The 26,160-nt window shown below is 33.6% G+C and overlaps 1 protein-coding gene across 6 annotated transcripts in view; it reads right to left on the bottom strand.

Moving 5' to 3' along the window:
- Magi2 (membrane associated guanylate kinase, WW and PDZ domain containing 2) overlaps window positions 1–26,160 on the bottom strand; it is a 1,413,820-nt gene that overhangs the window by 1,272,810 nt on the left and 114,850 nt on the right. The window lies entirely within an intron of this gene.

The raw sequence follows: 26,160 nt of genomic DNA, 5'->3' as shown, positions 1-26,160 counted from the left end.
ATTAAAGAAGAAATAACACCTTTCATGATAAACAAAAATTAAACCAACTTATGACCACTAAGCCAGCACTGCTGCAAAAGACACTTAAAAAAGTCCTACACAGAGATGAAGATAAATGCATACCGAAAATACAGGAAAGAATAATCTCACTAGCTGAGATTATAAACAAATGAGTATATAAACAAATAAGGATTAAGAACGAATCAAACATTATAAAAACAAAATAATTATGGGAATTAATACATACTTTTCAACAATAACTGAAAATTAATTCTCCCTCCAAAGATAGATGAGTGGGTTGGATTGAAAAAACAAGATCCAACTATTTATTGCCTACAAGAAACACACCCCCACCAAAAAAAACAAACTGGCTTAAAATGAGAGGATGAGAAAAGATATTGTAAGAAAATAGAGCCACAAAGCAAGCAAGAGTGCTATACTCACATTTGATTTTGGTAGTACGGGGGTTTGAACTCACTGCCTCATACTTGTAGGCAGGCACTCTACCACTTGTGCCACTCCACTAGCCCAAGAGTAGCTACACTCATATCTGACAAAGCTGACTTCAAATGAAAATTATTCAGAAAACACAAAGAAGGGAAAAATAAATCAAGATGATATGACAATTATAAACATATACATGCTGAAAGTTGTTACATGCAATTTCATAAAACAAATAGTACTAGACATAAAATCACAGATTTCAAAAAAATAGTGGGTGACTTTAATACTCTACTTTCAACATTAGAAAAGTCATCCAGACAAAAAAATAATCAAAAAGAAATTTCAGAATTAAATGAAATGATAGGTCAAATGGACTTTATAGGTATCTATAGAATATTCAACCCAACTACTGCAAAACACACATTCTTCTAGGTAGCCCTTAGAATCTTCTTCAAAATAGAGTATATTTTAGGATATAAAGTAGATCCTATTCATTACAAAAAAAGCTGAAATAACTATCTGTATTTTATCAGATCATAATGGTATAAAAACTAGAAAGCAAAAGCAAACAAATTACCAAAAATATTCAAACACAAGGAGACAGAAAAATACACTATTGAGTGATTCAGAGGGTCACTGAAGAAATAAGTGGGGGAGGGAATTGGTAGAATCAAAAGAAAATGTAAACAGAACTTATCAGAACCTTTGGCTCACAGCAAATGCAGTCCTGAGAAGAAAGTTTATAGATATGAGTGCCTACATTAAAAAATCAGGGAGATCACAAATAAATAACAACGATGCACTTGAAATTCTTAGAAAAACTAGAATAAGACAAATCTCACATTAGTAAGTAGAAATAATGAAGATCAAGGCAGAAATGAACAAAATGGAGACTAAAATAATGAAAAGAATGGATGAAACATAAAGTTGGTTCTTTGGAAAGATAAAGAAGATTGACAAATCCTTAGCAAAACTAACCAAAAGACAGAAGTCCCAAATTAATAAAATTAGAGATGAAAAAGGGGCTATCAACACAAATAACAATGAAATTCAGAGGATCATTAGGAATTACTTCAAAAATTTATATTCCAATAAACTGGAAGACCTTGAAAAATGGATACCTTTCTTGATGCAAATGACTTACCAAAGTTGAATCAAGAGAATATCAACCAGTTAAACAGCTCTATAATGAAAAATGAGATTGAAGTATTAATAAAGCATCTCCTAACAAAAAGAGCCCAGGACCATAATGAAACACTGCTAAATTCTACCAGATCTTTAAGAAAGAACTAACAGCAACGATCCTCAAATAATTCCAAAAATTACAAAGGGAAGGAATGCTACCAAAGTCTTTCTATGAAGCTGATATTACTGGTATTTCTTGTATTACTGTGGTACCAAACCCAGACAAAGACATGTCAGAAAAAGAAAATTATTGACTAATATCTTTGTTGAACATACTCCTTGAAAACACAAGTTCTCAATGAAATACTGAAAACCACATTCAACAACATATTAAAAGGATCAGACACCATGATCAAGTTGTTCTTTTATCAGAGATGCAATAATGGTTCAACATACAAAAGTTGATATATGTAATAATGCACATAAACAGACCAATGGACAAAAATCACATGATAATCTCAATAGATGCAGAAATAAACCTTTGACAAAATTCAACAGCCCTTCATGGTGAAAGCTCTGTGAAGAAACTAGGAATAGAGGAAACACACTTCAACATACTAAAGCCTATATACAACAAACCTATCAGCAAATGTATATTAATCGATGGAGGAAAATGAAATCATTTTCAGGAAAAAGAAAGGATGTTCTCTCTCTCCACTCCTGTTCATTATAGTGATTCAATTCCTAGCCAGAACATAAGAAAAGAGAAAGAAACAAAACAGAAACAAATAGAAAAGCCAAATTAATCCTATTGCAGATAATATGATTTTATATTAAAGGACCCTAAAGACTCCACTAAAAAACTTTTAGCTCTGATAAATAACACTTGTGGAAAAATAGCATACATAAATCATCAGATTTCTATATTTTTCTTTTTTCTTTTTTTTTTTTTTGGTGTGGCAGTGCTGGTTTTTGAATTCAGAGCCTTTTACTTGGTAGGCAACAGCTCAACCACTTTGAGCCATGCCTCTAGCCCATTTTGCTTTAGTTTATTTTTCCGATAAGGTCTTGTGTTTTGGTTTATTTTGCCTGGGGATAGCCTCATGCCTTGATCCCCCTATATCTATCTCCCACATAGCTGAATTACAGACATGTGCCACCACACCTGGTGTTAGCTTTTCTATAAAAGAAAGAAGCTAGGAAGAAACCTAACTAAAGATGTGAATGATATCTACAACAAAACCTAAATACATTAAAGAAATAAATTGAAAAAAATGCTAGAAGGTGGAAAGACCTCCCTTGTTCATGAATCAGCAAAATTAATATTATGAAAATGGCTATACTACTGAAAGCTATCTATTGATTCAATGCAATCTCCATCAAAATCCCAGAAATAGAAAACTCAATCCTGAAATTTATATGAAAGTAAAAATGACCCTGAATAGCCAAAGTACTGCAAAGCATAAAGAGCAAAAAAGAGCAATGCTGAGGTATCACACAACTGACTTCAAATTACACTAAGTTATCATAACAAAAACAGCATGGTGCAGACACAAAGAGACATGTAGACCAATGGAATAGGATAGATGACCCACAAAAAGCCCATAAAATTACAGTTATCTGACTTTTGACAAAGGAGACAAAAACAAAATTGAAGAAATGGCAGCTTCCACAACAAATGGTGCTGGGAAAACTGTTTATCTACATGTAGAAGACTGAAACTAGACCACTATCTTTGACTCTATAAAAAATCAATTCAAAATGGATCAATGATCTTAATGTAAGATCCAAAAGTTTGAAATTTCTACGGGAATAGTTAGGGAAATCATTTGAAGAAATAAACATAGGCAATGACTTTTAAATAGGACTCCAATTGCCCAGAAAATAAGAGCAAGAATTGACAAATGAGATTTCATCAAATTAAAAAACATCTGTACACCAAAGGGAACAACTACAAGAATGAAGAGAACCTACACAATGGCAGAAAATCCTTGCCAACTATTTATTAAACAACATTAATATCCAAATTATATAACAAGCTCAAAAACTAAAAGCCAAAAGAAATGATCCAATTAATAAATGCACAAAAAATGGGACAGTCCTCAAAAGAAGTTCAAATGGTCATTAAATACATGCAGAAATGATCAGCATTGTTAGCCACAAAGGAAACTGAAATCAAAACATTGAGCTTCCATCTCACCTGGACGGAATAGCTATTATCAAGTAAATAAATAAAAACACATGCTGGTGAGGATGCATGGGCAAAGAACCCATATATACTGTTGGTGGGAAATTAGTGTAGCCACTATAGACATCAGTATGGAGGTTCCTCAAAAAACTAAAAATGAAAGTACTTCCATCCATTTACCAGCGAATGATAACATTTCGTTCTTCTTCATGGCTGCATAAAATTCCATTGTGTATAGATACCACATTTTCTTAATCCATTCGTCAGTGCTGGGGCATCTTGGCTGTTTCCATAACTTGGCTATTGTGAATAGTGCCGCAATAAACATGGATGTGCAGGTGCCTCTGGAGTAACAGTCTTTTGGGTATATCCCCAAGAGTGGTATTGCTGGATCAAATGGTAGATCGATGTCTAGCTTTTTAAGTAGCCTCCAAATTTTTTTCCAGAGTGGTTGTACTAGTCTACATTCCCACCAACAGTGTAAGAGGGTTCCTTTTTCCCCGCATCCTCGCCAACACCTGTTGTTGGTGGTGTTGCTGATGATGGCTATTCTAACAGGGGTGAGGTGGAATCTTAGTGTGGTTTTAATTTGCATTTCCTTTATTGCTAGAGATGGTGAGCATTTTTTCATGTGTTTTCTGGCCATTTGAATTTCTTCTTTTGAGAAAGTTCTGTTTAGTTCACCTGCCCATTTCTTTATTGGTTCATTAGTTTTGGGAGAATTTAGTTTTTTAAGTTCCCTGTATCATTCTGAGTGAGGTTAGCCTGGCTCAAAAGACCAAAAATCGTATGTTCTCCCTCATATGTGGACATTAGATCAAGGGCAAACACAACAAGGGGATTGGACTATGAGCACATGATAAAAGCGAGAGCACACAAGGGAGGGGTGAGGATAGGTAAGACACCTAAAAAACTAGCTAGCATTTGTTGCCCTTAATGCAGAGAAACTAAAGCAGATACCTTAAAGCAACTGAGGCCAATAGGAAAAGGAGACCAGGAACTAGAGAAAAGGTTAGATTAAAAAGAATTAACCTAGAAGGTAACACCCACGCACAGGAAATCAATGTGAGTCAATGCCCTGTATAGCTATCCTTATCTCAACCAGCAAAACCCCTTGTTCCTTCCTATTATTGCTTATACTCTCTCTACAACAAAATTAGAGATAAGGGCAAAATAGTTTCTGCTGGGTATTGAGGGGGGGAGCGGGAGGGGGTGGAGTGGGTGGTAAGGGAGGGGGTGGGGGCAGGGGGGAGAAACAAACCAAGCCTTGTATGCACATATGAATAATAAAAGAAAAATGAAAAAAAAAAAAAAAAAGAAAGTACTTTAGGATTCTGCTATACACCATTCTGGGCATTTACCTGAAGGATATAAATCAACATACAATAAAGATACTTGCACACCCATGTTTAGTATAGTACCATTCACAATAGACAAGTTATGGAATCAGCCTATGTGCCTACCAACCAATGAATGAATAATGAAATGGAGTATTATACAGCCATAAAGGAAAATGAAATTATGTTGTTTGCAGAAAAAATGATTAAACTGGAGATCATCATATCAAGTGAGAAAAGCTAAGCTTGAAGATAAATATATTATGTTCTCTTTCATATGTAAAATCTAACCACCCCAAAATTAATATGACATGATTGTAACCAGTAGGAGAGGGGAGAGAAGTTAGGAGAGTGTAGTAGGCAGTATTTATGATTGAAGTACATTATATGTAGTATCAAAATAGCATAATAAAACTTATTAAAAACTTTTGAAAAGTTAAGAAAGTGGAGGAAGGAAGGAGGTTATGAAAAAGTAATACAGGTGATGAGTTTGATCAAAGTATATGGTGTGTGTATGTAAATATAACAATGACACCACTTTATATAATTAATTGACACTAATAAAATTTAAAAAATACTTCAAAACAGATAATATATTTGTACTGGGGGTATAACTCAATTGGTAGAGTAGTTTCCTAGAAAGCAAAAGTCCTGAATTTGATCCCCAGTATATATATATTCTAAGAATTTTATGAGCAATCAACTTTAAAAATTATTTATTTTAGTATCCTGTGGATACATTTTCTTCATAGGGGAGAAACTTTTCCCTTCAAGAGAATTTCAGTAATGTGGATTTAAGGATGATAAATCCTTATTATGAGTAGATAATAAAATAGATTTGTTATCTAATTTCTTACCTTATTCATCCATTTGGTCCATGTGTCTCATAAACACCTTGGCATTGAACACAGTGACATTGAACGGAGGGAAGGACATAAAGTTCAGAGACCTGAATTCTTTCAGCTACTGCATTTGACTTCTTATTTAACTTTAGTGTTCTATCTCTTTGTCCATAAAACAGAATTAATATTAGCAACCTCACTGGGGTGTGAATATTACACAAGATAATGGGTATCCAAATGTATAGCATAGTATTTATTCATTGATAATGTCAGTGGACATGGTTAGGAATCACAGAACAGAGAAATGTTTATTTCCCCTCTCAAAGGCTGAAAAATAAAAATGTGGGTTTTCATACATCATTTGGGAATTTTTCACATCTTGTCTCAATTTCTTTTGTAGATAATACTTTCTAAGGAAAATTTTACTTTTGTCAAATTTTACTAATTCACAGTACAGTAGGCACTATGCATTTCTTTTACATCTCTTCAAAAATTTATCTTAGGTACACAGAGGTATTCAAGAAATGATATAAAATATATAGAAAAATATATGAAGATCTACCAAAATACAGAAATATGCTTAGGGTTAGGTAGGAGTTGTCATTAGCATATTGAAAATGAGAAAAAGACTTCAATTATTTGATGAGATCTGTATATCTTTGTATATTTCTTAATTGTAGATCCATGTTTCCTTTTTCATTTGTATGAAAAAATCATCTTCAGGTTTTAGAGTATGAGGTAAAAAGATAGAAAATAATAACCAAAAGTAATGGTATAAAAATAGAGATGCTAATAATTTTATAGGGAATCTGTTTTCCAATCTGACCCGCAAGCACTTTTGAGACATTTTATTTAACAAAACCACCCATGACTAAAATAAAATAAAACAAAATATTTCTCTTGCAGAGAAAGTGACTCTCTAAAAGCAGTTACCCGAATCTCAAGTTAGTTTTGAGCCACATTTACTATCCCAGCCTGGGGTTGAAGATGCCTAAAACTAAGGCTCCACAAATGCAAATGTTCAGAGTGAATTATTGTAGAATTTGAGACATTTCCAAAGAGACTCATACCACTTTACATTCCATACAAGAAGGTAGGTCTCAGTCTTACACAGCAGTCTATCCATGGAAAATAATTTATTGCTAGATCATAATAGCCAAAACCCCTACAAAAGGGTTTTGTTGGAAACAAACTGCAAGGTCGCTCCCAGTGTCAAGGAACAGATCATGACTAGAGGATTTCTTATATTTTTTAGTTCACAATAGCAACTATAAACTGTGATCTTGACAGGAAGACCTCATGAGTGAGGCAATAAAAGATAAGGTAAACCATCATCTCAATTAACTTGCTCACACCACTTTCACTCCGAGAGATTTGTTTATTTTACAATTAAAGACTTGCCCCCATAACTGGAAATACCCCCTTCCAGATCTAGTTCTTTTTAGGTTTTGGGTTTTTTTTTCCTCCATAGTAAAGGTATCACAAAGTGCCCAATGTCAGTGTGTTCTACCTTAAGCCACTGGTTTGAGCAAGATGAATGCATTCACTGTGTTAGGGGACAACTAGGTTATTTGGTAATATACTGAAGAAATTCTTTCACTGATGAAAATCAATACTGCCTGAGCTGCTTCAGTCACTGTGCTTGATTTCACCACAATCCAGTCACTAGAAATTATCTGGTACTGCAGAAGGCCCTAACTATGCACTTATGCAAATCCTTAAACAATTTGAATATTCCTCTCAGACCATCAGGTGACCTTCTACAAAACCACACCTAGACATGCTAAGGGGGTAGTCTTTACAGAAAGATGATATATTTTTAGAAAGAGTAATGTTGTATTGCAATCTCTGCCTTAGCCATGTTCCTCCTGAAATTTCAGAGAGCTAAGTTGACATTTTACAGTACAGGAGATATAAAGTGACAACTATAGCATGCTTCCCATCAAAGTTGGGAAATTTTAATGATTAGTCTGTTGATAGATTAAATTCTAGAACTCAATCCATCTCCACTAGATTATTCTAATAAATATAAATCAATTATACATGTATGACTTGCATAATTACAATTTTCATTAGCTACTTTAACATTAAATAGGTCCAAAAGGAACGATTTTTGAATATGAAGAGTCAATAAAGCTAACACTCAGGTTGAAATTTCTCAAGCATATTAATTTTTTTCTTTGGTTTATAATATAGACATAAGTGTACCTTGTGAAGTTCACTTTATATTTGAGGGAAATTCCACTCAAAATCATGTAAATATTCTCTAAGTTCTTACAAAATTGAGAATATGAATCACTTTCCCTTAACAAAAAATGGGAAGATATACAATAACTTTAGCATAGTTTATTTTTATCAGAGCACAGTTTTTAGGTTGTGATTTCAAGCTGCATTCTTGCTTCTTTACACAGTGCTTGAGTGAACATCAGTACCCACAGTTTATGTACAGAAAAGGAAAAAAAACTCCTGCTGTGATATCAGTGGTGTTTTGGATATAGCTAGAGAACTCTCAAGGTCAAGAGAAAAAAAATCCTTGGAAAATGTACAGTACAAATACTGAAGCAATGGAAAAAATTATAAAGGAAAGGCAGGGTATACACGACAATATAAAATGACAAAACTTCAGTATAAGAACCACAAAACTTACAATGAGAAAAATAATTTTAAAAAGAAACAGATAAAAATGGATAAATGAGAACCCAAAATATATGGTAGGGTAATTTTTTGTCTTAACAACACAGTCACATCCTTATTCAATAAAGGGTAGAAAAATCTTTTTGACAAATTTTAATCACCAGAATCATATGATTTACAAATACACTTCAAATGAAGAATTATATCAAATGCTAATATTAAGTTTGAAAAAAAGGAAAATAAGTTAAAAGCTATTGAAGATTTTGATAACTAGGGATATTACTCTTGTATATTATTTGAAAGATTCAGTAGCTTGGAAGTTAATTAGGCAACATATATCTCCTTAGTCAATGAATGTCTAGTACCTTGCATTGTCGCATCTGCAACACTGAATTGAGTATAATTACTTAATGTAATGTCTGTTTTCTCTTCCAAACTACAAAAATCTTTTATTTAGGGACCATACCTGTATTGTTGTGCTCATTCTTTTAGTACACAGCATAGAGTGGACATTCAAATTTATTAAGTAAATGATGAGTCTTAACATCATTTGAACAGTATTTTCATTCTTTGTAAATCAACTCAGATTAATTGAAAAGAACATTAATGTTATATCATACTAAACAGCTAGCAATTTACTGAACATTTACAATATATTGACTTACATAGATTATCTCATTTAATTCTCAGGATAGACCCAACAGGAACATAGCATTTTGTATTCATTTAGGACAAGGGAAATTTGAAGCTAGTTTAAGGAAGTTAGACAGCATGTCCAAAGTCACAAAACTATTAATGGGGTTTGCCATTTCAGGCTTAGTCTGCCCAACTTTAAGGCCAAAGTTCTTAAACATTAGTATGTTGCATTGCATGATAAAATGTTATTGGTAGAGCTATTTATAAAGACAAAATCATCTGGGTTTGTTTAACTATTGTTATGATTTATACAATTTAAATAATGATCAATATGAAGATAAAAATTTTATGTAAGGAAAGCCAATCATGATGGCATGCACCTGTAGGGACAGGTCCTCAGGAAGCTGAGGCTGGATGATCACTTTTAGCCCATGAATTTGAGATTAGTCTAACCAACATAGCAAGACCCCACTCAAAAACAAACAACAACAAAAACAACCAAGAAGGATCTTTCCATTTCATTTATAATGTATTCACAAAATCAGAAATGACAGAAATTGAAGTTGTGGGTTAAGAGGAAAGAGTTAACAGTGTATTGATTGATTTTTTTTCATGATACAGTGGCTTTTAGTAATTAAATATGAATATTTGACTTTTGTTTAAGCTTTCATATGTAAGTGAGATCATGGAATATTTTCTTTCTGTGTCTGGCTTATTTCACTTAGCATTATGTCCATTAGGGCAGTCAATGTTTTGACAAATGGCAAGGTCTCCTTTTTTAAGGCTGGGTAAACATGGTAGCCAGGGTTCAGGAGGTAAAATGGGCAGAGAAAATTAGATGTAGGTGAAAGGATACTAAGTAGCAAACATGTAGGAAGAATAAATTTAGAGATTAGTTCACAGCATGAGGATCTTTTTAATAACATTTCATTTTTGTTAAGTAGATTTTAGCTGCTCTTAATACAAAAAAGTAACCATGAGCGGTGACAGATATGTTAATTTGCTTCACTGTAGTAATGGTTTACTGTCTATATGTATACAATAGTATCCTGTTGTAAAGCTCAAATATACAGAATAAAGTTTCTAAAACATAGTTAAATCTGAAGTTGAAAACAGAAAAGCCTATTTGTTTTCCCCAGTATTTAAATTCCTTCTTTAGAGAAATAGCAAAAGTCTATTTAGATCACTCAGTCTTTCAATTTACAATATTTCAAGAGATCTTTTTACTTTAAAATGTGTAAAATTGAGGGCATTTTATATTGTGCATTCCACTGTGAAATTCATTGTAAATTCTACAGAAGAGCAATAACAAATTGGAGCATATGAGACTCTGCTGCATTGGCCCTTCCAGTTAAATATTTCGTGCACATTTCTATACATGTCCAAGGTTTCACTTCACATGAAGATAAAGAAAATTGCAAAGAGAAGGAGATAAAGCATAAGTCAGCAGTACAGGAAGAGATGCACCCAGACTTGATGCAATCTGAGAAGCTGGTTCAAATTTGAGATTATATCAGTCTTGCTTGATAAAATAAAAGGTGATGACTAATCTGTGTATGTTGACACTAATTTACCTTAGATACTTGTTAGATCACCTCTTGAAAGAATCCTGTGATGAAAATCTGTTGGGCTAATTGCTCTCTGATCTGAAAATGAACCACAATGTCCACAGGAATAACTAGATAGAACAATGATCATTCATAAAGCTTGCTCTAATCTCTACCTTAATGACAGAATGCAAAACTGCATCCTACCTAGCAGCCACATGGGTAATTGAATCCTGAATTGTGATGTGCTGTGTGCATAATAGTCAGACATCCACTGTGCTCACCTCAGCATCCCCACCACACTGATCTGCCTGCAAAGGAGCCAGGCTAGTGACCCAGGAATGTCTCCTACCTATTTTTAGGACAAGCAATGACTGAACTGCAATGAAGTCTTGGCATGTGGTAAGTATTCGTGAAATGTTAGTCATTTTAAAATAGAATTTAAAAAAACCTCTTGAATTCATAATGATTAATTATTCCCCTTGAAAACTGGAGCTCTGGCATGTTTCTGTTTAGGAGGCCATGGGGCTTGAAGGGTTATTTATTTATTGCTGTCCGGCAGAGTTTAAGGAGGCAGAGACCCAGCTCTGATGTTGCAGTTGCTTTTGCCTTTTCTAGACTAATGTGTGGTTTAAAAACAAATGAATCTCTATTTTTCTTTTTCTTTCCTTCGTTTTTTTTTTGACCAGAATCAGTTGGCTAAGGCAAATTAGCATCAAAATTTGCAAATTAAAGTCATGACCTTTAAGTGTACCAAAAAGGACTGACACAATCTTGATCTCAAATTTGAGCCAGTTCCTCAGATTCCATCAAGTCTGGGTACATCTCTTCCTATGCTGCTGACTTATGCTGTATCTCCTCTTCCCAATTTTCTTTATCTTCATATAAAGTTAAACCCTAGACAGGTATAGAAATGTCCACAAAATATTTAATTGTGTGGTGTTTACCACGCGATTCTGATGCAGGTGATCCAGAGACCAGACTTTGAAAACTGCCACTCTTACAACTTCAGAATAAATGAGAGAGATGGCTAAGATGGGCTGTCAAAGCTGTTTGAGCAGGTTTTCTTCTTTCAGAACATCAAGTAACACTTGTAGTTTTGACTAGCAAGATCAACAATGGATTCTGACTAAATTTCAGAGAACTTTTTAAACTAGAGTCTTTAACCTGGAGTCCATAAACCCAGAGAGTGGGTCTCTTCATATGTGAATCAGGGGTTCTGAATCCCATACAATTACAGACAAAATGTGAGGAGTGCATTTTTCCTGGACAAAGTTTCTATTGCTCTCTCCAAATTCTCAAAACTATTTGAGACTCCAAATTATGTTGTAACCTGTGTTTCATGTTGTAACATATTCTTGTTTACTTAAGATTAAAGAGCCAGGTGTCAACCAACATAGGTGATCAGAGACATTTTCACTAGTTCTATGGGAGAGGAGACTTTCTTATCAAGCCATGGGGAACCCTCTACTTTCTGCTAAAGAACAGTGCTGCCCTGATTACAGCAGCATTCAGAGCCAAGCAAAAGATACCAATCCTATAACCACTGAAGTGTGCTCTGGCTGCCAAAATTCTTTTTGTAGTACTTATGATTTCCTTTATACCTGTACCCATCAGTCTAACGATGATTTCATGTAGTATACTAAATTTTCTAGAAAACAAGTACAAGGAAAAGCGGTGATTCTTATTTTATAGCTACATTTTATTATAAATTAAAATTCAAGAGTACTTCCTCAGGAGGAAAAAAAGATACATTCACTTCATTATTCTGTCCAAAGGACTACTCGATTTTTAAACATACAATTTTTTTAATAATTAACTTAGAAATTGCAAATTGTTTAGCATTCCTAATTTTAGCTATTTGGCAACTGTTTTTGTTTTCTAAAAATAATTTTTACTTGCTATCTTTGTAGTATTAGGAGATATAGCCATGGCAAGTTATGATTCATTATTTGATTGATCAGCTGATTATCAGTGATATCCTTTGACTCCATGCTATTACAGATGAAGTGATCTATCAGTGACACTACATCTGTGGTATTTTATACGTGGTAGTTGGACATTTAGTTTTTTGAGACATTGCCAAAATTCTTTCTTCCTTACTCTCAATTTTTGTTTCTTGTATATTTTTAAATTGTCAGCGCATATAAAATTTGTGTTGTGTTTTTCATTCTAGTCCATGTATTTTTTTTTTTTTTTTTACTTTTAGCTGTGCTTTGTTTACCACCAAACATTATTAAATGTTTATTTTGGTAAAGTTTGCCCTGATATCCCTCGATTGGCTGAAGCTCAACCTTTGGTAGTTGAGCAGTATTTCTTAAATTGTGACACATTCAATATTATTTGGAACCTTTATATTTAACAAAATTCTTGGCTGGGCATAGAATCCTTGGATTACATTTTCTTTCCCTGAGTATCTCAGACGTTTTTCTCCATTGGTCTTTAGTGTTGACTACTTCTATGGAGAAATCTAAAACCATCTTAAGTTTTTATTCCTATAAATGTGATCTTTTCACTTAGTTGTCTGAAAGATGTTTTCTAAAATTTATTTTTAACTGACAAACAATAATTGTGTATATTTATGGGATATGATATAATGTTTTGATTTATGTATCACTGTAGAAAGATTCAATAAAGCTAATTAACATATCCATCATTGCACCAATTTATCATTTTGTGTGGCTAGAATGTTAAAAATTTATTCTTTTATCAACCTTGAAATAGTATTATTAACTATCCTTACTATGCAATATAAGAGATATCTAAAACTTACTTCTCCAGACTAACTGAAACTTTGTACCCTCTGATCACCATCTCTACTTTTTCTAACCACCCCCATTCCCTAACCTCTATTTTCTGTAGCAGTAAAAACTAGCAAATTTACTAGGATATGTTTGAACTCCTATGTCTTGATTATGGAGCCAAAGGACATGTCGCAGTTTTGACTACATCAATTTTCACTGGCACATGATATATCCTTTCAATAGGTTGGGCTATTATTGTCTGTTCACATATTTTTCTTAAGTTATATTTAAAAATATTTGTTCTGTTCTATTGTTTTTGTTTTTTCTTCTTCAGGGACCCCAATTATGCATTGATAGGCTCTGATTTTCCAGTTTATTTATCAATTCTCCTGAGTCCTTTTTAGCTTCCACTTTTATTTTACCTTCTTACATCATATCATTTATGTCCTCTGTGTACTTGGGTGTCTTTTCTATAGAATGTATTCCTACATCTGCTGCTTCTACTCCTTTCCTATTTCTGTGATGGTTTTGGTTTGTTTCTTCTTCACTGAATTCTGCCAGTGAAACTCCATTTCCTCCCACTCTCTCATCACTTTCTGAGTTTTTGCATTTATAATTCCTGGTCTTCCTTCATAGAAGTAAGAGCTTTATTCACATTTTAAGTTTATTTTATTTTGTGGTATTGAGATTTGAACTCAAGGCTTCCTGCTTGCTAGTCAAGAACACTTCCACTTGAGCCATTCCACCAGCCCTCACATTTTAAATATACAATAAAAACTTTAGTCACAATTTCATGTCAGCTTAGTAACAACATTTTTCTTGTAAACGCTCATCTGTTGTCAAGTTCTTTTACACTTTTTAGAGTAGTATTTTTATAACAATTGTCTGCCAGTTCCTCTTCTTTATTAGTGTGCCATCAATTGTACCAAAGGGATTCATTGTGATGTTTCCATACATGCATCTAATGTACTTTGGTCTTATTCACCCCTTCTATTACTCTTTCTCATCTCCCCTTCCCCATCCTTTTTGTAAGACAATTTGAATGAGTTTCATTGTTCTATTTGCATACATGCATGGGATATATACTGATCATATTTACCCCCAATCATCTCTTCTTTTGTCTTTTCCCTCCTGTTAATTCCCTCCATTTTAATTATTTGCCTATTGATAGAATTGATTTTTTGAGCAAGGTTTGTGCATCAATTTCCTACATGAGTGTGTGTTTACAGCCAGAGGAGGTTATGGATATATGCATGAATGTATATGTGTGTGTGTAAATGTCCAGAAGTGTCTCATAGAATTCACAACTCAATAGCTACAGCCATTTATCTTAAACTCTGATCCAAGTTTGTATCCCTAAAATGTTCATTTTTTTCTATTTTCCATAGAAAGTACTAGTACCTGTCCTGGATTCCAAAGAATCCCTTAGCTATTTTGAAAATGTAAGATCTCATGCATAAAGTCATCTTTGGAAAACAAGAACCCACCGAGTGAAGCAAGCTATCAGAGCAATACTTCATGTAATGAGTATTTATTGGGCAAGAGGATTGAAAAATCACTTGGTTAATTCTGATCAAATTAGTAACTTGTGTAAACAAGGCCCCAACAACAAAAGAAGTGGAGGTGACATATTCCTGCCAGTGAAAACATCTCTCTACATTAGATAAGGAATGAATCATAAAAACATCGTTCCAGGTTAAAGGGCAGTGTGCCTCTTTTAGAAGGATCAAGATGGGGAACTGTGTGTGTGTGTGTGTGTGTGTGTGTGTGTGTGTGTGTGTGGGATGTGTTTAAGCCGAACCTAAGCAAGTTAAAGCCAGTACTAAACAAGCTGAATTTCCAACAAGTTGAACTCTTTAGTTGATTTTCCAGTGAGCAGATGATGTGAACTTCTAAGGGCTTCTCTAGCATACTCAATACTAAGATAAGCTGCTGGGAGCCCTACATTATCTTGACATAGGTGGGAGACTAGATAACTTCTAACACCCATTCCCATGCTTTCTTGGGCCTGTGAACTAAAGTTTGGTATATATATATATATATGTATATATATACATATACACTCATGATGCAGCAACCACAATCAAGGAAATAAACATATTCATCACCTTCTCTGTATCATCTCAATTTTCCAATTTTAGTACATGTACTGCTAAAGCAAGTACTATGAGGGATCCCTTTGAGAATTATGAGAGAACATTAATAAATCAATGAACTTAGAATTATTTTTCTTAGATTTCATCTAAGATTACCTATCAAGGAGGAAGGAAATACTTATACTTATTTTTAAATTGATTTTCACTAGCCTGTTCTCATTTTTTTTAAAGTGACATTGACAACCAAACTGACTGATCATCCTTTTTTAATTGTGAAAGTAATACATATGCAGTAAAAACAACTTTAAAGTGAAAATTCTCCTACCCTTCATTTCCTCAATCTTGCTCCCTATAGCTACTCACTGCTACTAGCTCTTTAGATAGCATTATAGAAATTACCTCAATTTACTTTGTAATTGATTTTTTAATAGGGCATTAAAAACTATTTACAAGATAGCCAGAGTGTAGATTATACAATCAGGCAAAGAATTGAGGGACAGTAAACTGTTGGCAATGGTAGTAAAACACCACCAAATCAGTAGATCCATCCCTCCATCCATCCATCTATCCCTCCATCCATCCATTCATGTATATATCTGTATAATGCCTGCCATATCTGACTAACTTTACTGAAAGATTATATTTTTGATGATAAAATGTACAGGCCATATATTGTAGAAAGCTAATCAGAGACTACCCTTAAAATTAAATTAGTACTACTTTCTGCTTTTATAGGTAAGTAAAGCTCTGAGGACTAAATGAACTAGTCCAATAGGATGACCAAATCCCTTGACTCCTAATTTTGCAAGAGATAATGTACCTCTCTGTTAAATGGGAATACAACTGTGGGCACACAGCAAATCAGAGTGAAACAAAATACAGTCACCATATACTTTCTGATTAAAATTCAGGATAAATAAATTATGTCAATGGTTGAGAATCTATAGCACTCCATGCATAACAAGGAAGAATATGTTTGCTCCCAAGATATTTATAAGGCAGTTACAGAAGTAAAATATAAACATGAGAAGTAAAGACAGTAATACATTAATATTACTCATAAGAATATTAAAATTATAGAAAAGAGACTCAAGAACAACTTCTGCACATTAATGGGATCACGGAAGAGGTGGGATTTTAGCAAGGCTTACAGGATGCGAACAGAAATGATCTTTCAATAAGAAAACAGGTATAAGCTATAGGAAAAAGCAACTTTTTTTGAGAAGGACTCCAATTGTTCAGAAAATAAGAGAAAGAATTGACAGATGGGAATGTATCAATTTAAAAAGCTTCTGCACATCAAAGGAAACGAGAATGAAGACAAAACCCACAGAATGGGAAAAAATTTTGCAAGCTATTCATTAGACAAAGGAAAAATATTCAGAATATATAAAGAGATTAAAAATAATGCCAAAAGAATAATAATCTAATTAATAAGTGTAAAAATGAATTGGACATAATCAAAAGAAATATAAATGGTAAATCAATGCAAGAAGAAATGTTCAACATCCCTAGCCATAAAGGAAACACAAATCAAATGGCAGCCCTCAAGAGAATAAGCAATAACAAATGCTGGTGAGAATGCAGGGAAAACGGAATCCTTATACACTTTGGTGGGAAAGTAAGTTAGTGCAACCACTGTGGAAATCAGTACTGAGGTCCTCAACAAACTAAAAATAGAACTATGATATGGTCCTTCTATACAACTCCTGGGCATATATCCAAAAGAATGTCTGCACCACTATTCACAATAACCAAAATACAGAATCAGCCTAGGTGACTATACCAATGAATGGATAAAGAAAATATATATACACAATGGAGAAGTATTCAGTTATAAAGAAGAATGACATTATGTTGTTTGCAGAAAAATGAATAGGACTGAATATCATCTCACTAAACTCAAGAAGACAAATATTGCATGTTTTTTCTCATATGCAGATTCTAGGTCTAAAAATAATCATATGACATGATTGTAAAATGGGGAGTATGGGGGGGGGAAGGAAACAGTGGGAGAGGGGACAGGGAGACAGAAGGGTGAATGTGATCAAAGTACATTATATATGCGTGAAAATAACAGTGAAATCCACTAGAAATTGTTAACAAAAAAAGGGGAAGAAGAGGGGCTATTAATTAAGAAAGAGTAATAGAGGGGTGAATTTGATTGAAGTACTTTATATGCATGTATGGAAATATCACAGTGAAATCCCTTTTGTACAATTAATTTGCACTAATGAAAAGAAAAAAAACTCAAACAAAATAGGGACAGGTATAGTGAGCTCACACCTGCGATCTCAACTACTGGGGAGGAAGAGACAAGGATGATCACAGTAAAAGGTTGGCCCAGGCAAGACGTTGGCCCAGGCAAGAAGTTAGCAAGACCTCATCTCAACAAACAAGTGTGGTGGTGATGCTTGTAATCCTGGCTGCTTGGGAGGCATAGATAGGAGGATAGTGGTCTGAGTCTAGCCCCAGGAAAAAACAAGGGACTCTATCTGAAAAATAACAAAGACTGGGGACAAGGTTCAAGTGATAAAGTGCTTTCCTAGCAAGTGCAAAGCCCTGAGTTCTAACCCCTGTATTATACTGCAATATATATATATACTATATATATGTTCATAAGTGAAGGTTTGAAAACAAGAAAGTTTTGTGTATTCAGAAGATAGGTAATAGCTGAGCTTAACTAGAACATGTATTTGTACCCATGAAGACTATACAAATGATGGGTCAGCTTTGGTGAGTGGAAAAATCTAAATGGTATACTTAAGAACTTGGACTTCACTGTGTAGGAAGAAGACAGTCACTAAAGGTTACTGGGGAGGAGGTGATAAAAAATGTTATTTTTCTTGGGTGAACATATTAGCAAATTGGGGCAGGGTTAAGTGGTGATGTTAGGAATGTCAATGAGGATGTCATCTCCAATGGTAGAGCTTGGGTACAAATGTAAATTCATCCTCTTCTGATGAGTCACCTTGGTATCTTTCACTTCTCTCCATAACTAAAGAGCCAAAAGATTTCAAATGAGTAGACAGTCTGAAAGTTGACTTCCAACAACGACCATGACCATCTAATTATTACATATTGTCAAGGGTTGAATTGCCCCCTCTATTCATATGTTGAAGTCTTAACCACCAATTCCTCTTTTTTATTATATTATTATTGTACTAGTGGTACATTGTGACATTTACAAAAGTTCTTACAGAGTATCATAGTTAAATTCAACCTCTCCATCATTCTCTTTCATCCTCCTTCCCCCTATTCCTTGAAGAATTTCAACATGTCTTATTTTTCCATTTTCATACATAAGTAAATAATATTTCCACTACATTCACCGTCCTTCATCCTTTCTTTATATGTTCTCCCTTCCCACTGGTAGCAACCCCCAGACAGGACCTGTGTTGCTTTCCTGATCTCCACTTTTGTTTTTTCTTTTTAAGGCATTTTTGTTTAAGACTGCTGGTCTAGGAGTTTCCTTGCGACATTTACATGTACACATGTATTATAACCCAAATTGGTTCATCTCCTCTATTTTTCTCCTTTCTACCTTAGTCCCCTTCTTACGCTGATTTCAACAGGGTTAAAAATTCTATATTCATTCTTGTATAGAAAGTACATCACTCATATTCACCTTCTTAACTTCCTTCTTTTATGCTCCTTCTCCCATTAGTGACCTCCCCTTAGTGTGACCTGTTTTTCATAGTATTGCTTATATTTGTATTCCTTGCAATGTGATCTTATTTGGGTATAGGACCATTGCAGATGCAATCAGTATATGATGTGGTTATACTGAGTATAGTGTGCCACAACCAAATCTGACCAGCATCTTTACTGAAAGGAGAAATGTGAATACAGACGAAAGTCTAGGAAAAGAAAAAGGAAGAGATTGGGGTGATGCTTCTGTAAGTCAAAGACTGTCAATACCAAAGAATTGACCAGCAAACTACCAGAACAGGCATGGATGGATTCCTTCTAAGATGCCTCAGAAGTTGGCAATCCACCTCACACTTTGGCCTTCTAGCACTGGGAAATGTCAGACCATAAATTCTGTTGTTTAATCCACTAAATGTGTAGGACTTTGTTACAGCATTCAAAAATTAACACGTGTCAACAGTAGAACCAAATAACCTATGAGTATGTCAAGTTGTAAATTTCAGATTTTGATGTTCTCTTGAGACATAAAGAAAAAAATGCTATTAACCAAATTTACCTAAGGTTGAGAACTGAGAAATTCTCAAGAATTATGAAAAAAGAAGAGTCTAAGTTAAAGATAAACTTTGAGGCTGAATCACTTCTTGGTTCTAAAGATTTGGTATAATAGCAATAGATTTATATATGTATATACATATACACACACACACATATATATATAATATGTATACATATGTGCATATATACACAGACATAATATATGTATACATATATATGTATACATAGTCATAACTAGCATCTTAAGTATACCTGGGTTCAAGATTTTCATTCATTTTGAACTAGTGAGCACCTTGCCAAGAAAATCACCCCTTATCCATTATTTCCATTCTTATATAAGAAATTTCAAGACTCGAAGAGGTGTTGAAAAATATAAAAATATTGTGAAATGATTTGTTGATGGTTCCCATTATTATAGTGCTCAGAAGTTAACTATTTCTTCATTTTTCTCTTTTTAAAATTATTCGAACCTTTAATTAGTAAGATTCAAAGGAAGAGTGAACTTACTTTGAATCAAATGAATCAGTCTCTGTCCTCTTTGATGGATAATAATACTTAACACTATATATTTTCTTAAGTTGTCATTCTGTACCTAGTTAGAAAGAACCACCAAGTTTTTCATTTTCTTATAAAGACTCCTTCCTTCAGAGCACTGCCTACTTATATTGCTAATATCATTAAGGAATCACTTATTAACACAAGTAGCTTTCTCTCTAATTGTTCTTGCAAACATTCATATAATTTCCATTGAACATTTACTTCGTAGAAAAATCTGTGTACTTTAAGGTTGTGTTCTCAGAGCATTAAGTTTAAGACGATTACGATTTGCCATGAGTTTCGTCTTTCTCTATTTCAGTCTTCCATGTGACAAATCTCTTGTCAATGCTAGGCAAACATTCTACCACTGAATTACATCCCAAGCCCTTGGTTTTGAGGACAGGGTCTCACTGTGTAGTTCAGGCTTCCCTTGAATTCATGGTTCTCTTGCCTCAGCCTCCCAAATGCTGGAATTATAGCACTACACCACCATGCCGGTCCTCCAATTTTCTCATCCTGCAATCCTCTAAACAAAGTCTGTGTACCTGGCAATATGTTCAACTTATGTTTTGCTGAACCCTCAACACCCCTGGGTTTTTACTGCAACTCAAGTTGATTCCTGTTGGTGTTCTTCCTCTTCCTAAGATCAGGATGCTATGTAAACCCTGTCTCACAATTTGCCTGGTCTGTGTAGGTAGACATGATCTCTCTTTTTGTGTTTTTAGAGCTATCGGTTCACACAAATGTATACTGACTTGCAAGAACGTTGTGAGAGAGTAAGTTTTCCAGTTTATCCTGGAGGGCAAGGGTATTTCCAGTATAATGGATGATCACTCATTGTATCCACATCTGTGGTGGTGACAGAAATACAGTTAAAGGAGATTTTATGTGAGCAAGGAGATTCTTACACTCTAACATTCTGGGTCATTGGTTCTAAAGATTCTCTGTAAATAGTGTCATTTCTATGTCTGACATGATTCTATCAATTTTTCCTCCCCCTAAATAAACTTGAACTTTATTTCAGAAGGAGCTAGTAATGAAAATGAAAAAGAAGTATTGCTAGACAGTCATATGCATTTACAAATGCTTTGGATAGTCTACTCTTGTTAACTAGTTAACATTTCTTCTAATGAATTTCTGATGTACATTCAGAACAAATGTAGGAAGAGCAGGAGTCTAACTCTGTAAATGAAAGCTCACTGTGCTAGAGAAATCCAGTAAGTTTTTCTATCTTAACTTTCTAGCCTTGAACATGAGTTGAAAACATGAGTCTATACCGAATTTTTCTTAGCCTCTCCGTGTCAGTCATTAATTTCATTTATTTTACATTTATATATGTTTATCTTTGACTCTTTAATAGTTTTTCTCAATTATTGACCTCACCAATCCACACATTTCTTAGATTAGGCAGCTTCTTCATTTTTATCTCTTTCATTAGTCCTAACATGGTTTAAAACGTATTTTATTTCACAAAGAATCTTTTCCATAAATATTTGCTGGTTTAAATAATAAATATCTGAATGTCCTTCCATCATGTAAACATCTTGCAAAAGGATAAAACAGCATACTAAAACAAAACCAAACAAAGTATGACCTCATTGTCAAATCTATGTTTAATTCTTTATAGCTTTATTAAATTATTTGAGTTCATGACCGGTACATGAATTTTGTTTTTCCCTACTCAATCCTGCTTAAAATACTAAACCTATCTGTTCTATAATCCAATGATTCTTTCTGTGTTATTTTTCTTCTTCACCTCTGCCACACTGGGGATTATCCCCATCATAGTGTTTCTTGTCCCTACAGCTTCCTTGAGACTGAGGGATCAATTTCTCTTCTCATTTTATCTTGCACATGGATTACTCTGCTCCTTAGAGTTCAGGTCTTTACTTCTTTTCTATCTTGCACTTCACCCTTGGGCTCCATTGCTGCATTTCTATCTGTCCAGTCTTCCCAGAGGGCAGACCTGACTCTTGCCTTAGCTTTAACATAATGATACTGAGGAATTCCTTTGAGCTATATTCTGCTTATCCTGCTGATAGATTTCAATGGAAAAATCTGAGGAACATGAAAAATAAAAGCATGAAACATTTGAATATTATCTTGAGTTGGAAATATGTTATGTATATTTTGTGTGTGTGGAAATAACTGAATACTAAACTTGTCAAAATTTTATCTTAGAAAAATCTTAAGTAAAATTGTTAGTGCTGTATTATCTCCTGATTCAATACCGCTTAGCATCATTTAGTCATCATCATGTGATGACAATTAATTATCCTTAGACATCATCAGGAGAAAATTGCTGTGTAAAATCTCATTAAAAAGAATGCTACAATGTACCCACACCCAATACAACAATATAAAAAATGTTAGTTGGTATATCTTTTACTCTACTATAAAAAGGCAAGGCAAAGGATATTAATATGGTGTACTTGATAGAAATAAATATGAAAATATGATGCAATCTTATTACATGATAAATAAATATTTCTACAATATAAATAATACCTAATTAGGAGATTGCTTTATTTTCTAGAAATATTTGCCCCAAGGCAAAATACTGTCATTTAAGCAATCTTGCATTGGCTCTGTTTTAATGTGTTACCACTCTTCTAGTTTAATTATACAAATTAAAGAAATTTTAATGGCCTTTGAAAGTGAAAACTAATGGCATTTCTGGTGCTATTTAATGTAATTAGAGCATGGTAATAATGGGACACCATTTAATAAACATACATGCTGTGACATTGTCTAAATTCTATTGTATTTTTTAACCAAAATGTTCAAAGCTATTAGATAATTTTTGTTTGTATGGGTAGCTAAACAACACATTAGAAAAAAAAGTTAACTAGTTATCAAATGCTTGAGAGTCAAGACTATCTTTTATCAATTTCAGCGTCTCCAGCAGCTAGAATATCACTTTGCATACGATAAATGGTCAGTAATTTGTGTTTTGAATATTAATTTGAAAGGGGAATCAAGAAACTGTTTTCTTTTGAGTTCATACAAATAAAAAAGACCAGTTTTCTACTTTTCTTCTTGCCATCAGGGAAAAAAGCTTCTCAGGAAAAGCATAACATTCATCATTATTGCCACTTTTGATTTGTGTATTTATGTAGCAAGTTACTTTTTTCCAGAAGAGCGAAAATATTTCTAATCTGTCGTGAAAACAGAGTTCTATCATTTTTGAAACTTTAACAGCATAAAATATACGTGCATTAATCACTGTGCTCTCTTCTCTTTTAGAACAAAATGTACACTGCAAAGGAAGCTAAAGTAGTTACGACAACAGGAGAGAACAGCAACTCTGTTCTACATCATTAATCTTGACAAATACTTTCAAGAAATCTTAAATTCTTAAGCTTAAAAAAGTTCTCTCTCACATTTAAGTAAAATTATTTTTATCATCATTTTTCATTCACTGCTTTCTATGTAATATTTTATTTGTACATAAAATCCTTAAATTTTATGGACTTGTAAAATATAGCATTATGTTCATAATTTGTTGATTCATTCTTATTAGCATATCCATGTAAGTTTGTGATATTTCTCAGTAGTTGCAGGCAGATTGTAGAAAAGGCATAGAGGTTTATAAAGTAATACAAATAAATTCTTAATGTAGCATCAGCATTCGTTACTGCCAGAATACTATCTTTGCTTACGAAAATAAGAACAGTTTGGACATTAAGAAAAATGGATTTTGTTTCTGTCTTTTTTTTGTAATCTTGGGTAAGTCATTCCACAGTTTAGGATCTTTGCTTCTTACTTAAAAAAAAATGGGGGTTAAATAACCTCTATAGCTCTTCCTAATTAAAATTATTTATAATCATAATAGGAAGCACTACTATGTGCTAAATCCTGACTATTTAATTCTTACAATCCTATGTGGTAAACTGCTGTTATTATCCTTATTTTATATACAAGGAATCTGAGCCCAGGGAGACTGAGTAATGTGTGTGATGTCATATGACCGTATGGTGGCAGTGCTTGGTACTGAACCCAGGACATCATGGATCTACTGTCTGTACTCCTAATGCCACATTTTACCAATCCTTTTCATGAAGAATATTACCCGTTTCTGCTTATGGTATTAATATTAAAGTTTTATTCTTTCCTCGTTGGTGTGCAGAGAAATTTCATGAGCTTTGGAGTCAGTAGTCCTGGCTTTTTATTCAACTCTATCATTTGCCCACTCTGATCTTGGCCTAGTGGCTTACTCTTATAAGTCTGTGTGCTCATCTGTGAGGTAAGTGTACTCACCTACCTCACGGGGCTATTGCTATAGGCTTAAGACCAAAGATGCGTAGTCTACCACAGCTCCTGACATAAACAAACTTTCATCAAATTCTGTTTTCTTCACTCAGATTTAAACTATAGTAGATGATTCTGAGGTCAAACATGAAATGATATCTAGCTATTATGCTTTTGGGGGTTCATGTTCCTCGTGGCTCAAATGAGACCACTGCAGAAGTTTGAGGAATCATGAAACAAAATTTAAGAAAAAACAAACTGTATCTTACTCTAGTGTGTACAGCTCCAAAGCCTTAAAGGCTGGAGTTCCTGTGAATTCTTTACATTCCAGTTCAATCTTTACATTAACCCGAGGGACATGCAATCAAATATCAAGTAATGATACAATTAGAATTTGTTAGCATTCTTAGAATTTTAGAATCCCAGTTCTTGGTCTATAACTTCATGCACCCTCTGTTTTACATGTATCCTTAAATAACCATGGATTTTATTTCAAACTTTCAAGCATATTTTGTGACACAGAATTTTTAATACATTTGATTTTATATAAGAACAAAATTGCCAAGAGAAAACAATAATTAGGACTTTGCCTAGTTAATCATCATCAGTCCCTCTTCTACCTAACAGCTCTGTTTTAATTATACAAGTTGAAGGAAAAGAAAGGGAAAGAACCATTGACATATATCTTCCTTTGAATTTTTTGAGTGACAAAGACTTATACAAATATTTAAGAAGATGGTCTGAACAAAAAATAAATTGAAAGTAGGATTAGTTTTGAGGGAGATACCAGGATAGAGATTAAGCAGTCCTTTTTTTCTCATTAAAATGTTGAATTCAGATAAGAACCGTATCTCTTTGTTTTCTATTGAGTTCTGAACACTTTGGTTTGCTATGAAGAAATTACTGTTATATATTTCAGTGTTAAAGTGTACCTTAGAGAGAATCTCTGGAAATAAAGAAAATCTGTAACCTTATGCACAGTTGATTGTACAGAATAAATGTGCAAACCAAGTTGAAAGAATGAATACATTAAGAATATTTGTAGAAAAATTGATTTTATGGAGCCCAATTTTTATTAGGTAGCTTTTATTATAGAATAGTTCCATACTCTGGGAAATACAAGATTTGAAAATAAAACTGTAGGTTTGATTTTAAAACTAAGAGAAGTTGTATAGAACAAAGACATAATATATTCCAATATAAAAAGAAACTAAATTATTGACACAGTTAAATAATGTTAAAATCTATCTGAATGTATATAAGTGATATTTAAGATATTGTAGAGTTTTGAAGTCTCCCACTAAATTAATCAGGATTTATCACCAAGCAAAATATTATAGGTAGCTCCACTTTGTGTTGTTATACATATATCACAACTTACTTAAAGTTAAAATTCCATTCATTAAATTTAATTGCTTATAGTTAGTTTAACAGAAGACCCTGTAGAATTGTTCCAAGACAGTGATTTCAAGTTTTCCATTTGCTAACATGTAGGGACTTCGTCAATGAAAACATGCTGAGAAGAAAAGCTGAATATTTTGCTGAATGCTTTGTCCACGCACAAAAAAGCATG

Source organism: Castor canadensis, chromosome 2 (genome assembly GCF_047511655.1).
Source record: "Castor canadensis chromosome 2, mCasCan1.hap1v2, whole genome shotgun sequence".
Lineage (NCBI taxonomy): Eukaryota > Metazoa > Chordata > Mammalia > Rodentia > Castoridae > Castor > Castor canadensis.
This window is presented reverse-complemented; position numbering and strand designations above follow the sequence as displayed.